The following is a 14,675-nucleotide window of genomic DNA, read 5'->3' as shown; positions in this document are numbered from 1 at the left end:
TCGAGGTTAGAGACTGAATTTGGCTACAGCTAGAACTTCATTGACTTGAATGTTCTCCTCTCAGTTCCTGATAAAAGTTAGATAATTGTTACAGGTATAATTACATGGACTACTTGGGGGCATTTAAAGGAAGGAAATTTTAAAAGTTGTTTTAGTATTTTAGCGTATGATGCCTTTGTTGTTGACCCTGTCAACACAATCATTTCTTGTTGACCCTGTCGAGAACATCATTGATGTTTTTGTGAAAAAAAGGTAAGAATATATATTTTTTAAAACTCACTGATAGTACTCTTGTGTCTGTATTTCTGAGTTACTGTTTATTGTAGGATAAAAACTGAGGTCGAGGGTTGACAGTGCCTTTTTCTTGTGTTCCTATAGAAGAATTTCAAGGAACTAAAACTTTTGAATTCTTTGGAGTAGACCTCTGTGTCCCTCAAGACCCCGAACCAGTATCTTTTCATGGCAGACGAAAAGAGGACATTTGTGATTATCTGCTGTTTCTTTTTTTTTTTTTTTTTATAGGTACACCTCTGTTTCATATCTGTATCCCACTTTATTCCTGCTAATCTACTAATGCAATAAACCGGAAGAAAATTGTTACCAGGATAACCTGTAATGGGCAAGGAGCCACCAAGAAGAAAACGTTTCTTTTAGTTTTTAAATTTGGTTTGAAAGGTAAGACCCTTATAATTGGTGGGAGTTTCCTTCCCTGAACTGTGTCAAGGACAGTCGTGTTCTGTCGTGAGACCCTGGAGTCATGATGAACCAGGTCCAGGTCATTCTTTCTGAGCTGGTTGCAATACTCTGGTATTTTTAGGAAGTTAAATAACAGCCTGTAGTCTGTTTTGGTATATCTTAGTATCTGCTGAGCCAAGGGATATTCTCAGTTTCCAGGGGGATCTCGGGCTGGGCCTAGCAAGCTCAAGCGGTGGCATGTAGAGAAAGACTGCCCACGGAGACCTGCCACCCAGGCCTGTGCTCTGGCCACCTGGCTCGCTCTGTGTGTGTGCTGGTGATTGTTTTGTTTTTGTTTTATACCATCCGTAGGACTTTTGGCTTCTAGTCTGCCCTGTCTCTTTTGAACTTACATTGCTGTCACGTTGGGTGGGCCTCTTGCCTGGAAATTTTTATGAAAGATTAGAGGTTGACTTTGCATGTTTGACTTTTGGCTAGTTGGCACTCAGTAGTAAGTGGCACCATGGGGCCTTTGGGGGGACATGCAGACATACAATTTTATTTGTTCCATTGCTTCTCTAGAGGGTGGACAAAGCCATTTAGCCATTTACCTTTCTGGACGGGTGCTAGGTCCAAGACGTGAAATTTTAGTTGCTTCTTCTTTTTATCCTGGTGATGACCAGGTATTGACTCTCGCAGCTGCAGCTGTGGCTGTCTTTTTCCTCCCACGTCCACTGCTGTGAAGCCGTGTCAGGCTTTGTGACCTCAGGAAATACTGTAGTTCTTTTGCTGTGAGGGGGCTTTCCTTCTGATTGCCAGGTGGGTCTTTCCTAGGCATCTAAAGATTTGCCATGCGTATGACCCCCCTCTACCTCCAGTGAGCGTACTCGGCGCTGGGGGGTTCCCCCTGTGCTTATGCAGTGACATCCAGTTCTTGCCCTGATGTTCAGGTTCTTGTGTAGGTCTTCTGGTTTCTCCAGCTTTGTCTCCAGATTATGCTTTCTGCACGAATTATGTGTATAGAATTCCCTCCAAGCCTCCATTTACTTCCTGGCGTCTTGTCTCCTCTAGTTTTATTATTGTCCTACACATGTGATTTCACATCTTTTCTGGGTCTCAGCTTTCTTCTACTCTTTTAAACTTTCTTAGGTTGTTCCAGTTACTCTGTGGTCACTGCGTTGTGAACTCTTGGAGTATCACATTAAATTATTTTAAAATTATTTTTTTCTCCTAAGTTACATTTTAAGTATTTTGAGGGCAAGTAGTTTTACCTTCTCTTTAGTACTTTTAGCTACCATGCCAGGGGCATGCCTCAGGGTGCTGTTTCGAGGCTTTCTTTCCCGTTTCCCTCCTCTTTGTTGTTGTTGACCAAGGCTCTTAGCTTGGCAGGTTGGGGAACAGTTTCTCACCTTCAGCATCCTCCGGTCAGCCTGCTGCTCCGCACTAGAATGGGGTCTCGTCCTTAAGAAGTTACCCAGAAGTCTCCAGGAGGCTTAGACACAGGGCCGGGTGGGCAGGGGCTCCTGGAGAGGAACAGCACTGGGACCAGGCACTGGGGCCCAGGGGCTTCGCAGGAGCCTCCTTCTTGCAGGGGGCCAGATGGCGGCCGTTTCTGGTTCTGTGGGCCCAGAGATAAAGGAGAGGCTGTCCTGAGGGCATTGCTGTGACGAGAGAAAACACGTCTTCACACACTTTGTTATTGATGAGATTCAGAATATAATCATCGAGTTCAGTTTTCTGTAATACAGATCTGTCTGCTCATGAGAAGACTAGCCTTCTTTTTCTAGGCAGATAGCATTGCACCTACTTAATGTTCAGAGCTAGAGTTGCTCTCGTTAAACTCTGCTACAGATGTGCAGCTAATCTGGATATTGATCTGTGGTGAGGTTTCTCACATTTCATCTTTGAAAATGTCTTTTTACACAGACAGGTGTTCCTACCTTCTTTCTCGGTTCTCAAGCATATGACTTTAGTTGAGTATGTCCATTCCTTTGAAGGCATGTGTATAGGATTTTTCTTAGATTCTCTTGATGTTTTCTTTTTCACATGTCACTAATGGTAAATTAATCACTTCCCATTGGAGGTTAGGTGAAAGCGCCTTGATTGCGCAGCTGAGTGGATTTTGAGATACGGAAATTTCCTCTGTTCTTGATCAAAATGCTTGAAAAATGCTATTTAACTGCAAGTTAGAACTCAGAAAATATAGCCACTGCACATTTGTATGGGCATGGAGATTTCACACTTTACAGGAAGCACAAGAAGCAGCTTGGCCTTCTTTATCAGCCAGAGAAAGTTTGTTGTTGATTCACATCTCACTTGGCGTGGCAGCTCACATACACCTACAATCCCAGCACTTTGGGAGGTCGAGACAGGTGGATTGCTTGAACCCAGGAGTGCAAGACCTGCCTGGGCAAGGTAGCGAAACCTTGTCTCTACAAAAAAATAAAAAAACTAGCTGAGTGTAGTGGTACACGCCTGTAGTCACAGCTAGTGGGGATGCTGAGGTAGGAGGATTTTCTGAGCCTGGGGGGTCGAGGCTGCCATGAGCTGTGAGCAGCCTGGGCGACAGCTTGAGACTCTGCCCCCCCCCCCCCAAAAAAAAAAGTTCACATATCAGCACTATTTTGCCTTGTGATTTTAGGGAGAATTCATTTAGAAACACTGAGATTTCAACAAAGGCAAATTTCCATGGCCATCCAGTGTTCAATAATTGTGGTTGGGGACTGTTCTTCTTGTTCAGAAACATTTCCGTCTTGACCTTGAACTTAAAAAAAAATTGCTGTAAAACTTTACCAGTCTAGCTGCTGTGTGATAGAGCAAGTTGGGACGGTTCGGTCCATGAGTTAGCAGAGATGACTGTTGATGCTGCTGGTTCAGTAACATGATGGAGCAAACACAAACCCGCTCCAAAGTGCCTGCTGGTAAATAATAGAATAACTATGCGTTTTATGTACCTTAACTTTAAACAGTTGTGTAAGTTTATCCAACCAAGCCCTTTTCTGCTCTGTACATAATTTTACCATGGTCAGTTGCAGCACCATCTTGCTTGCGCTGGTTTCTCAGTGTCTTTGAGAATGTACTGCCTGTGTGCAGTTCTTTAGCGGAGACTGTGCATAGAGGCAGAAAAGCCAAGCGGTGTCACAAGGCTTACAACAACAGATGTTCCATTTTTCCAACCCCTGAACTACTCACTTAGACTGCTGCCGTCCCCACTTAGCTGTTTTCTCATATTTACTTCCGCTTTCTAAATAATCTGCCTGTCCAGACTTGTTTCCAGTCTAGGCTGCGTCTGACTGTGAAGGAGAGGTTTTTAGTGCTAATGTGGAGAGCTCCTCTCCACCTCCATCTTCCCTGACTATTCAGGGCACAGTTTTCGGAGAAAATCAGTACTAAAGATATGGATGTTTGGGGTGGTTAGTCCCTAAATCTCTGACTTACCTGCAGAGCTCTTCCCAGCATGGTTAGTTGCATCCTGTCAGCTCTGCTCCCGGCCCTGTCCTTTTGGGAACTCGCCACCGTGTGCCTTACCCTGGTCTGGCTGCTCCCGCCCTTTCCGCAGCTGCTGGATTCTCCTCCCCATCCTTCGGGGGTCATCCTCTGGCATCTGGGATTTCTGGGTTCAGGCCTCACTGCCATATGTGGGTGAAGCACGTCCTTTAGGAGCCTCCTGATACAGTGAGCAAATCTTTCAGACCTTCCTTGTCTGAAGAGGTCCTTTTCTGGAATTGCTGTTGGAGGTGTGGCCACTTGACCTCTGCTGCCTTGGAGTTTCACCAGGGCCGAAGGGGTCTGTCTCATCACTCATGGGGTGGTCCAGGCAGGCCCTGAGGACAGCCGTGTTTGTAAGGCTCTGGGAAGCTGTCTTTTCTGTGTTTCTTCCCTTGCTTTCTCTGGTCTGCCAAGGGGACTGTGGCAGATGATATGGTCTTCTAAAACTTACTTGCATATGGGACTTCCCAAACTGTTTCTCCATTTTTTTCTTTTTACAGATGTGTTGGTGTTCACGGCTGTGGTTTCCTTCATTTGGTTACTACGGTTTCCAGGGTGGAGAACTGTGGGGTTCTGCCCGCCACGCATCTGCAAGGTTGCGTGATCCTTTCTGCCTTCTCACCGCGGCCCCCCTGCCAGCTCCGGTGTAGCCGTGTGCTGTGCCTTTCATAGCCCAACTGGAGAGGAGACTGTGGAGCCAGCGTGGTGGCCATCCGGCACAGACTCCCTCCCAGAACGGGAGCCCCTCTGCCCTCATGGGGCCTCCAGTGGGGTCGCAGCCCTCACCTCTGCAAGCTCCTGTCCTAGTGCCCACACAGGCTTTGTGCTTTGCACTTACTGGTTCTCATTTACTCTTGGGTGCTGAACAAGATCGGTTGTGTCTTCCACGTGATAGTATGACAGCTTTCAGTAGTCAAAGCTGGTTACTTTGTCCCCAAGTGCCGAGTCTTCCTGCTGCCCTGGTCTTCTCTTTGGGTGCCATGTGTTTGGCAGTCTTCATTTTCCCAGACAGGATGGCCCTGCCTGTCGTGAGTGATGCTACCCAGTGTGATGCCACCTGCTCAGAGCAAACTACAGTGCGACTGTCTCTCCCTTGGTCCTAGATGCGTTTCATCTGCTATGCATTCTGAGGTGAATCTGCCTATTGGTCACATTATAATTTTATAACTTTATAAAGAACTTATGATTGTTAGGGTACGGATAGGGTGAGGGTGAATGGGTGGAAAGGGAGAGACGAGGGGAGGCACAGCGCCGCTGGAGCAGGCGAGCCAGAGGTGCTTGCTGGCAGAGCCGAGTAAATGCAAAGAATTGCAACGCCCAGAGAGCTGAGAGAAGATGAGATTTATTTAAGAAAAGTTCACCCCCCGCAGACAGGGAGCGGGCCTACACTCTAGGTGAGTGTGACGTCATAGCCCCCCAAAGCCCTGGCTTAAATCCTTTTCCTTGGAGATGTTGCAGGCAGGTAGACATGACTGCCGTGACTTCCTTATCGACCACCTGTGGATGTCTTGGAGAACCTGTGACACAGAGACCCACTAATGTCCACCCACATTATCAAGCCCCTAGAGAAGGGCGTGACAAGGATTCTAATGCTCCTGCACCTTCCCGAAGACATTCCTTAGAGCTAGTGGAGGGTGCACTTCCCCTTATCTCCTAGGCATCTCCTATATATACCTAGGCATGGGTAGCTTCAGGGGATCCTTGACTTCCCTGTAGATAGTGCCTCATTTACTGGAAGATCGAATCCCCACCTGCCTCCCCCTCTGGGCGGTCACAACTTTTGTAATTCCAAGTTTCCTGACTTCTGCAATCCTTGCCCAATGCATGAAGAAGTCTTAGTCCTTGTAAATCCCCTTTGTTCTAGGCAAGCTTGATGGCCGCTATGAGGTATCTCGGATACCTGGTACCAGGAAGTCTGTTTCTGAAAAGACTAAGTCTGCAAAGTTAATTTTACCTAAAGTGTTATTTCTCAAAACATAGCTTCTACTTTCTCATCATTGTTTAGGAAGAAGATTTAAAAAATGCATTTCTCACTCTTGGCCTGTCCTTTCATTGATCAGTTAAAAAAAAACACCTTTTTTTCTTTTCTTAACCCTAGCAGTTTTGTTATGCCTGACTTCCCCTGTCTTGTTTTTCATTGTTTATCTGAAATGGACTTTATATTTATTCTTGTTAAATACATGTTTTAGGGTCATATATCAAACAGTGTGCGTGCCGACTCACTCACGCCAGCTGTCTTACCTAGCTGTGTGTTTCCTGTCTCCCATGAATCAGCACCGATGGAGCCACTAGCCACAGAGCTAAGCTCCAGGGTCAGCACATGCTCTCAGGCCGAGCTGCCCAGTGCCCTGTCTGATGGGGCTCTCCATCCTGTGTACAGAGGCACACGTGCCTATTCCTGAGCATGTCCCGAGAACCATGTGACTGCAGGCTGACTTGCCGCTGTTGCCTTCTGTGGGCAGAGGGCACCCACAGGCTGGCCTGGGGCTGAGTCATGCCCCTGATGACTGATGCTGTGACTGGGAAGAGTGCATTGGAAGCTGGTCAGACTGGGGTTTGAGTCCCAGCTCTGGCTAGCTCTGGTCTTCGGTAGGGCTCTGACCTCTCATAATCTTCATTTTTCTATCTGCAAAATGAGAACAAAACTTCAAAGGGTTGTGACGCATCTAAACAAATCTAAAAGCATGAAGCCCAGAGTTTGGCAGGCATTTAATAATTGATAACTGCTATTAACCATGCCTTCACCTTTAATAGTGGCAGTGTCCAGACAGTCCATGTTACTGTGGTCTAGCTAGAAGAGATTCAAGGATGCTCTGTACTGAGCTTGTATTCCTGAGCAGTCTCAGTAGGCCTCGAGTCTAGAGTCCACTAGAACGCTTCTGCACGGTAGACTGCAGGCTGTAAAACTTTACAAAAGAAAGCACTTCCTGCAGGTGAGTGATTTCCTACTACTAGTCTGGGGACTGTCAAGATAGCCCTGAGTATTCAGTGATTATGTACGGTCTGATCAAAGTTGTCTAGGCAAGAGAGATGGAAAATCATAGCTCCAGTTTTAAAAGACTCTTGTGACCGAGTAGCTAGTTCTGACTTCTGTTCTAGAATTGGTTATAACTACGGAATAAACTTGGTAGCTCCTTTCTTAATCTGAAGACTACTACATCTTTTTGACCATTTCCAAGAGCTCAGTATGCTGTAGAATTTGTTTGATGAGGAAGGGCTGTTCTCTTAAGTGAAGTGACCGCTGTCACTTGCTTCTCATTGGGTGATTCATACACCGCGTGTGACTTGGTTTCACTTAGTGTGAAAACTTCTGTGAGTTGGATTTTCCAAGTCTTCCCTCTGCTGCGTGGTCATTCAGAGTTCCCTCCAGCCGGGCAGCCTTGCCCTTCCCCATTTGCTCATGGCCACCCTTCCTCCCGTCGCCTCTGAGGGTGGAGGCTTTTCGGTGCTGGAAGTGACAGCCATGCTGATCATGACCAGGCTTCTTCTCATTCTCCAGTCTTATGTCACTTCCTTTGTGATGTGTGACTCTTCCTTGCTGGCTCTTGATCCTCCCTGATGGAGAAATCTGGAGACTCTTGGATACTTCAGATGGAAAACCTTTCTACGACCCTTGAGCTTCCCCTGGTTCGCCTTTGCCTTTTGTCACACCCTCTTACCTGTACACACACACACACCCCCCCCCCACACACACGCAAGAGCGGGGGCACGTTGCCTCAGCTCTTTTGAGCTCTTAGCCAGATCTTGGCAAAGCCTGCACTGGCATTGTGTCTTCCTCCTTCCTTGACTTTCCCACTCCTCTTGGTCTCACATTTAAAAACAAAACAAGAAGCCTATCCCCTTGGTGTAACTCACTCATGCTTTGCATGTCCTTGGACTGCAGTTTCCAAAAGTCTTTTTTGCGGAAAAAATAGGCACAGACACTCGTGCACGTGCAGTTTTCCTCTTGAGAGTTTGTAGAGGAACACACACTGTGCTTGCTTTAGTTTGAACTAGTGGACAAGACCTAGGCTGGATTTCTCTTGCTTGCAGTTTGACCTTTCCGGTATCAAATTGCAGCGGCTAAGAAGCTCTTCCCTGGTGCCTTGCCCTGGGCATCCTGGGGGCATGTGTGGGAGGATGTGTGTTGGCGTTGCTTTCTGAGGGTTGCGTATTTCCAGGCCACTCAGAATTCCAGAGGCTAGCTATAACTTGCATTACTTGATGCCAAAGTGTGCAACTTGGGAATTAAGAAAAAGTGAAAATTAGACTTTGAGGGGGCAGAGTTAGGGTTGACATTAGACACATCAGGTCGTGTCGTGTGAAATTTCTTAGAGGGGATACCTGAGTTTTCAGAGTCGAGGCCATTGCAGGACGTCACCATCTTCTGGCTACTCTTTTGCTGGACTCGTCCCTCTCTATCCACCTTTCTCATCCACAGTCATCTGCTTGTTCTCTAGACCTGCTCTTGCAGACCTCAGTGTTTGTCATAGCGTGGTGGGCAGTGTCTGTGCTGGCCCCACCTGGTGGTCTTCCATGCCCTCCCCAGTCCCACATTTCAGTCACATCAGACCCTTGGCCAGGTGCCCAGCATAGGCTTGTCCCCTCCCCGTTAGGAGCATGGCTGGGGAGAGCGCCCTTGCCGCGGCTTCCCGCTCCCGGGCTGTCTTCTTAGCGTCCTTCCCCTTCTGCTTCCGCTCAGACTGAGCTGCTTCTGTGTGATGTGAAATACTTCAGCTCATCCCCACCGTAGATGCTGTGAAGCACGGGCTCTTAGTGAAGGTGTGGTGGCCTCTCTGCTTCTCCAGCAGTCCTGGGCTAGGTCACGCATTCATGCACCCTTGGAGACTGGCCTGGCCTTGCCAGCTTAATCCTACTCCCACCCAGGGGCTCTTTCCTTTTGTTGTCAGAGCCTTCCCCCTGCCCTGAGTTCCTGAAGCTCTCGCCTTCCGGTCTTCTGTGCTTCCAGGCAGGTGTCTTGGAATCTGCTTTGCTTCTCCTTCACCTACCACATCCTACCTGTGTTGTGAGACCCAGCTGAGGCTTCGTGTCTAACAGTCTTTCCTTTCCTGCCTCGACTGTCCTCCCTTGAGCTCCCTTTCTTTGGAACAGGATGGAGCGTATGTCTTCCTTCCTCTGTATTTCCTTTGTTCTCCATTTTATTGCCTGTTTCAAGCTAGTAGGTAACACCCATCATACTACTGTAGTGCTTAATGCACTGCATAGTAATGCTTTAAAAGAACTTGATTAATATAGCCCATAGTAAATGGGCTTGACTCCTTTGTTTACTTTTCTCAAAGCCGAAATAGCAAAGAAGTTACAAATTAAAACTGGAAACGGTTCTGGCATACTTGGTGGTGGAGAACTGGTTGCTTTAGACACCTTTGGAAAAAGCGGTTGCAGAGCAAATACATGGATGCCGGCTCTGAGTTTGTATTGCCCTGTCTCTAAGGAAACACATTGTCACCAGCAGGCACTCTGATACTTGATTGAATTGCTGGGGGACTTATGAAGTTGACACCTTACGAAGAATGGAGAGGCAGTTACTGGGTGAACTTTCTAGTGGTTCTGTGGTCTTATGCCTTGGCACTTAATGAGAACTGCTTTCAATGGCTTCTTTTTTTATTTTTAAAAACTGCTTCTTGTTCCATGTTTCTGCCTCTTCTTCTGAAAATTATAGCATTTCCCTGGGTATCACTTGTGCTTTTCTGGCGGGGGAAGAGTTTATCATTAACTGCCAACACTGAGAGGTCCCCTTCCATCAGAGTGACTCTGCATTCTCCTGTTTGTAGACGCTCTCTTCCCTGTCCCCTTCTCAGCGGCAGGCCACTTTCGGCATGCCTGGAAGCTGCCACTGAGCCTCCTGGGGCCCTGCAGTCCTACATGTGGATCTTGTCGGGCGATGCTCACCCAGCTTCTGTGCACGCAAGTCTGAGCCTGGAAGTCTTGGAACTCCAGGCGTCTGGACACCGTAGAGGTCAACGGACCGGGAAGAACAGCCTTGCCCAGCTTGGTTTGCTCAGCCCGTCCTATTCCCTGCCTGCTCATACCTCGGCCAGAGGCTTGCTGTAAATATGTCTGCTGCTCATGGAGTAAACAAGTTTTGGGTCATGAGGGAGGCCTCAAGGACCTGGCTTTCTCCAGGATGAGTGGGTAATCTAGGCTTTTTCCGTCCACGTTGGTGAGCTACTATAGTTTCCCAACATTGTTGAGTAACCCAGACATTGTTCTTATTCTTGAAATATGAATTAGTGTGTAAGATGAAATCAATTCCCAGAGACATGCGTGCACCTGTTTTTAAATTTGGCTAGTTAAATCTAAACTAGTATGACCCACCGTGCCCCTCCTTTTTAAAGATCTAGCCTTCTCCATTGTTTCAAGATACAGAATTTGAAAACTTCCTTGTTACTACTGTAAACATTTCTAGATGTTAGAGGCTAAAAACCAGTTCTAGTTTTCTTGTGATCTTTTTGAGTTGAAGAATGTCTGCCCAAGTATTTTAAGAATGGACAGGATTGCTTCTGTGTATTTATATTTTAAAAGAGGAAAAACATGGCTCATAACCTTCCTCACCCACCCCACACTGGCTTTTGTGTGAAAAATGTTGTTAATGATTAACTTTGGCTGTGGAAGGAGTTGGGAGCAGGCCTATTTTAGTATCAAGAGAGAGACTTCGAATGACAGTTGTAGTCGTCATGTAACCGGGGCGGGCTGTCCATTGCAGCAACTGCTGGCCACATGTGGCTCATGAGTGCTTGGGACGTGGTTAGTCCAGATGGAGAGGTGCTGTAAGTGTAGAACTCACCCTGGATTCAGAAGACTCAGTACCAAAAGAAATAGTAATAAAGCACTGTTGGATACATTGGGTCAAAACAATATTCTACATTTAATCTCACCAGTTTCTTTTCTCGTTTACTTTTTTGATGTGGCTGCTAGAAGGCTTAAACTCGGTCTGTGGCTGTTTGGGGACAAACTCTGGAACCGTGTTTTCCTCTGCTCTCGTACCACAACAGTCAGACTTCTGCGACCAAGGTGGGGGATTTCCCCCGACACACCAGGCAGCCAACACCACCTGGGTGTCCTTCATTTCCGTTGTGACACTGTCTACCTGGAGGCAGGGCCAGGTCCCAGGACTGCTCCCAGACACTAGTTACAATCTGGAACTTCTGACCAACCAGGTTCAAGTTGGGGTTCCCATACCCCTTCTTTGGGCTTGATTAATTTGCTGGAGCGGCTTGCAGAACTCAGGGAAACACTTGAGTTTACTGGTGTATTAGACGGGAGATGGGCCAGGCTCAGTGGCTCAGCCTGTAATCAGTCCCAGCACTTTGGGAGGCTGAGGCGAGAGGATTGCTGAGCCCACGGGTTCGAGACCAGCCCCTGCAGCTTGGCAAGACTTCGTCTCTCCAGTAAAAAAAAAGAAGCAACAGCAGCCAGGGACTGTGGTGAAAGCATGTGTGGACTGGGAATGTACGTAAGGTCTCAGAGAGAGAGAGGTTTCTTAAGCTTTCCACTGGCGCATGTATGCACACACAGAAAGTGTTTTTCAGTCTCTGAATTGCTGTTTTCTGTATGGCTTTGGTAGTTTAATAGACTCTAGGGCACACTGAAGGGAGACGTGGAGTGATGCGGGTTGGGGTGTGGGCATGTGGCTGAGAGCATGTACAGCGTGTGTTTCAAATGTTCCCTTCGGAGCACATTTTAAAGGTGTAGTATTGAAAGCTTGTAACACGTGTTGTTGTCTTACGGTCTTTCCCATGTGTGTTCCGGGCAGAAGCAGCTGCTTCTATTTTTGTTTGTGATCCATATGTTTAGGTAACTGCAACTATTTAAACTCGAAATATCGTGTGCATATTTTTCGCAAGTTTGGCATGTGAGAGCAAATATTCACTCCAGCTTTGCAGCCATAAGGATTCCATTGGGGTCAGTTACTAATTGGAGTAGGCAGGGCTGATTTCATGGGTGTGTGACCCGTGCAGTTTCCGGGGGCTCAGAGCAGTTGTCTTTAGTGTTCTGCTCTTCATGTTTTGAAATTCATCATAGATCTTGGAGTCTTGTTTTGGAATCTGAGCATTTTGCCCTAGGCCCAGCCATCCTGGGCACAAGTATTCCACCATTGGGGGCTTTGCAAAGTACAGTTTATCCTACTTGGATAGGAAGTTGCTAAATTTAAGCAGAGTGCGTGTATACTAATAGGAGACTTTGAATTTGAAATTCATTTAAGTTGTTCCTTGTCATTCCCACAATTTACTGCTCGTTTGTGGGTAGAGCCACTATTAGTTTCTCTCTTCAGAGTTTTAATAGCTTATCTTTTAGCATGTTTAGAGTGCCATTTTTCTCCTAGGCTCCTATTGGAGAATAGTATTGTATGCTATGTTTGGCCTCTGTCGTGTTGAATGAAAACCCACTAATATCAGCTGGTCCAGAGGGAGTTTCTGGACTATGTACTACAGTCCCGTGTTCGTACTAGTATGCTTTCCTCTTTTTTAAATGTCTACCTCATCATCATCATCATCATTATTATTATTATTATTATTGTTTTGAGTCATGGTTTCAGTCTGTCACTCAGGCTGGAGTACAGAGGCACAATCACAGCTCACTGCAGCCTCGAACTCCTAGACTCAAGAAATCCTTCCGCTTTGGCATCCCAAAGTGCGGGGATTATAGGTGTGAGCCTGTGAGCCACTGCGTCCAGTTATTTTGAATATAGGTATTGCAATTTGTGAAGACATAGACTGAATGATCCTACATTATTCCTCTGTGAATAACAAACAGTGCCCTGTGGTTTAAAATCAGGGCATTAGCAGCTTCTGGGACTTGTTAGAATGCAGATCTCAGGCCTGAGCCCAGACTTACCGAATCAGAATCTGAGCCTGCGTTTGAACATAGGCCCCTAGGCTGTTCCTGTGCCCATGAAAGCGTGGAAGTGCTGCTGCGAAGCTCGTCAGTTTCATTGTTGGGCATGTTGTTTGCATAGTGGCTTCTGTTTGCCGAGCGCCTGTATGTTCCAGCTACTGTACTAGGTCTTTCTCACTGACTCGCCACGACCAGTTTATTTGGTGAGGATACAGAGTCTTAGGGGAGGTGAAGCAGCTTTCCCGAGGCCTCAGGACCAGCCAGGAGTGGAGTTGGCATTGGGATCCAGTTCTGTTGAGATGTTTAGTAGTCCTCAGAAGGCTTTGGGGAAATTGCTCATTTGATGAAAGCAAGTGAATGCAGGCGGTTTACGTGAGTCCTGACTGGCCCCTGTTGAATGCACTAGCTGTGTCTTGGCAGAGTCTGCAGGTGGCCGATGGGCTCCTCCCAGCTCTTGAAAATGATCAACCAGCTCCTGTGTCAGAGGCAAGGTAGCACCTTTGCTCCCAGAGACAGTGTCACTGCTTGAGTGCTTTGAAATAAAGGCACCAGGCCCAGGTGTCACTTCAGGGAAGGCTTTGGTGTCATGGAGATGTTTTGATCATTTCAGCGGGCCTTTAAGTAAAGCATTCGATCAGTGATGACTTGATGTGCCAGCAGGTTGGCCCTTGGGTCCTAGCCTGTGTGTCTAGGGTGGCAGTGTTTGCGTGTCTTACGTTAGGGGGAGGTGGAGAGCAGGGGAGGTTTTTTGTCCTTCATGTCATCAAGTAACAGAGACTCCCCAGGGACCTGCTCTCTGAATCATTAGCCCTTTGGGAGATAACCCCATTTTCAAACTACATCCAACTTATAAAACAACTCTGGGCTTTTGAAGAAGAATGGAGGGTATTTTTATTTTACTAAACTTTTTGTCTCATTAGTTGATTGGCTTCTGGAAGAGATTGTATTTCTTCTTATCCCTAAATCCTGTTTAAGTACAGTCATGTGCTGCATATATGACAGTGGTCCCATAATATTAGGTGTCAGGAATTTTTTCTTTTTTTTTTTTTTTTGAGTTGGAGTCTCACTCTGTCACCCAGACTGGAGTGCAGTGGCCGCTTCCGGCCATCGCATCCTTGGCTTGCTGGACTTCCGCGATCCTTCCTCCTCAGCCTTCCAAGTAGCTGGAACTACAGGCGTGCGCTACCACACCCGGCTACTTTTTTGATTTATTGTAGAGATGAGCTCTCGCCAAGTTGCCCAGGCGGGTCTCGAACCCACGGGCTCAGGCAATCCACTCACCTCAGCCTCCCAAAGCGTGGGATTACAGGCTGAGCCGCTGAGTCTAGCTAGGAATTTTTTCCTGTCATCTAATGACTAACATGAATGATTACCTTCGGGGGAATTCCTTAAGATGATTTTGCTGCTTCAGCTAAACTGCATCTTAACGCTGTGGTGTCTGTGTTTAGCTAATACAGTGGTATCTGCTGACAGCTACCTACAGAATTCAGGGTGCTGTGCAGGTCCAGCCTAGGAGTTCAGTACCATACAGCCCAGGTACATGCGAGGCTGTGCCGTCTAGGTTTGGGTAAGTGTCTCCGTGATGCTCACAGGATGAAACCCCTAATGACACCTTTCGCAGAACGTCGCAGTGCATGTCTGTCATTGTGTTGTGTGACCGTGCAGTCTAGGCTGTG

General features: G+C 47.1%; 1 protein-coding gene across 5 annotated transcripts in view; it reads left to right on the top strand.

Moving 5' to 3' along the window:
- The first annotated feature begins 514 nt into the window (after positions 1-514).
- The window catches only part of PPP6R3 (protein phosphatase 6 regulatory subunit 3), a 99,324-nt gene continuing 85,163 nt past the window's right edge, over positions 515-14,675 (top strand). For 3 of the 5 annotated variants that reach the window (XM_021714110.1, XM_021714114.1, XM_021714113.1), the window contains exon 1: positions 515-675. The gene's annotated coding sequence lies outside the window, so the exon portion shown is untranslated. The remainder of the gene's footprint in view (positions 676-14,675) is intronic. The other 2 variants (XM_021714111.1, XM_021714112.1) reach the window with 1 other exon arrangement.

The sequence above is a fragment of the Carlito syrichta genome, unplaced genomic scaffold (assembly GCF_000164805.1).
Source record: "Carlito syrichta isolate Samal-C Ts95f unplaced genomic scaffold, Tarsius_syrichta-2.0.1 Scaffold305238, whole genome shotgun sequence".
NCBI classification, from domain to species: domain Eukaryota; kingdom Metazoa; phylum Chordata; class Mammalia; order Primates; family Tarsiidae; genus Carlito; species Carlito syrichta.
Note: the sequence above shows the minus strand (reverse complement) of the source record. Positions and strands in the feature narration are given on the sequence as shown.